The sequence below is a fragment of the Empidonax traillii genome, unplaced genomic scaffold, assembly GCF_003031625.1.
Source record: "Empidonax traillii isolate 1590-97213 ecotype Southwest subspecies unplaced genomic scaffold, ASM303162v1 scaffold1743:size121722, whole genome shotgun sequence".
NCBI classification, from domain to species: domain Eukaryota; kingdom Metazoa; phylum Chordata; class Aves; order Passeriformes; family Tyrannidae; genus Empidonax; species Empidonax traillii.
This window is the reverse complement of record NW_020956936.1, coordinates 38,956-41,161: the sequence shown is the minus strand read 5'-3', so window position 1 is coordinate 41,161 and position 2,206 is coordinate 38,956.

The following is a 2,206-nucleotide window of genomic DNA, read 5'->3' as shown; positions in this document are numbered from 1 at the left end:
GAGCCAGTTTAACAGCAGCTGGTGAGGAAAGGGCAGTTTTCCAGTGATCTCTCCAAGCCCTCACACAGACACGGGCAGCAGCCACTCCCAGAGAAACCACCACGCCACGGAGCAGAAAGCACCTGCAGCAGAATCACAGAATATTTGGGGTTGGAAGGGATTTTACAGACCCTACAGTTCCACCCCCCCGCCACGGGCAGGGACATCTTCCACTCTTCCAGGTGGCTCAGGTGGCTCAGTTTATCTCATCGAACCTACAAGGCAGCAGAGAGGGGAAAATGCAGAGTGGAAAAGGGCAGACCATCAAAAGGACACTCCCAGTTCTCCACTTACAGCTTTTTTGGGTGTACCTGAAGAGCAGCAGTGATTTTATATTTTTTCAGTGATACCATTTGGTACTGAAAAGTATTTTTTTCAGACTGAAAGAGGGGGCATTTAGGTAGGATATTATGGAAGGAATTCCTCCCTGGGAGGGTGGGCAGGCCCTGGCACAGGTTGCCCAGAGAAGCTGTGGCTGCCCCATCCCTGGAAGTGTCCAAGGCCAGGTTGGACGGGGCTTGGAGCAACCTGGGCTGGTGGAAGGTGTCCCTGCCCAGGGCAGGGGGTGGGACTGGATCTCTAAGGTCCCTTCCAACCCAAACCACTTGATGATTCTGCTGCAGAAAAGCTGCCTTTTACTCCAGTGGGTGAAGTGGTTTCCTTGCCACCTCTCCCATCCAGCATCACCTACCATCAATCAAACCCATCTGAAACTATTCTGCCCCTACAAAATCAGGCAGGGAGGAGTCAGGGAAAAAAAAAAAATCAACAACCTGAAAGGTTTGTGCTTATTTTAGATGGCAGAGAAACCGAAAATTGTTGTGTGCCTTTTCCAGGAACACATGTGGTTTTTCTGTATCCTGAGCAGCTGCAACGGGGGAAACAGAGACAAAAAAATTCATCTGCAGACTCTCCAGATGAGATGATTCCACTCCTTTTAAACTCAAACCCTCCTTTTAGGAATAGGCTTTGTGGGAAAGCTTTAATACCAAGAAAATTTAGTAGCAATAAAAGTTAATCACAATAAAAAGGGAGAACTCATAGGCGGAAATGATATTTCAGCCCACTGGCAGCCTGGGAAAAAGGCAAGTTGGGCTGTTCCCAGTTATCCCAGACAAGGAATTCCAGTTATCCTGGATAAGGGATCTCAGGTTTGTAACTTCCTGTGGTGCTCCAGAGCATCTTCCTCATCAAGATCGTTTGTCTGCCCCTCAGCTGATGAAAACTGAAGAAGCTCCAATAAAACCATCACACACCAGGAGCCAAGGAGTTGCTGTGATGTTTTTCCTGGGGCTAAGGGAGGGTGTTACAAACTGTCCAGATCCTTTGAAGTCCCAGCTAAACTCTGATTTTGGCATGGCTGGCGCCTCTCAGGACAAACCACCCCTCTCCACACCCTTGGGAAAGGTGTGGTTTGCAACAGGTTGGGGCCAAATCTCCTCTGTTCTGAACACCTGTTCCATGTGCTACCCCAAAGGAATTTGGCTTTATTTGACCCAAAATCCAGCAAACCTGAGGAGAGTCAGAGCCTCGAGGTCCTCAAGGCTGGAGCTGGAAGCTTTAAACCACTGAAAGCCACTTTTTTTTTAGCACAGAACTGAAGAAATCCAGCTGCAGAGAAGATTCCCTCCTGCCACAGCACTAAAAAGTAAAGTGAACAGCAAATATAACAAGAGGAGCTACAGGAAGTGATCCCACTTTACCTAACGTGTATCAAAACACCCAAGAGCAGCAGGACAGGCTGGAAACTAAAAAAGTAAGCAGTGGAAAGCGCGGGGTTTGTCCCCTCCCCCAAAAAAAGCAACATTCCTTTATGACTGGGTTAAACTGCAAAGCTCACCTGATCCCTTCAGATGTTCCAGGGCCCCTGGTGCACACGTGAAGATGAAGGCGGTACATTTTCCCCCCCGGTTGGGGTTTTTGGTTGTTTGTTTGTTTGTTTGTTTGTTTTTTCCAGTCCTGCTCTTTCCTGTCCCCCTCGTCTCCCAGAGATTGCCGAGGTTTCCCAGCCGAGCTTTCCCGCTCGGGGCCATTTCCCACCGGCTTTGGAGCCGTTCTTGGCGGAGCAGGATGAGCCTCCAATCGCCAAATTTCCCTCCCAGAGGAGCTCCTCAGCAAGGGGCGGGTGGATTTGGAGGTGTTTATTGCCTGTGGGGGGTTTTATTGG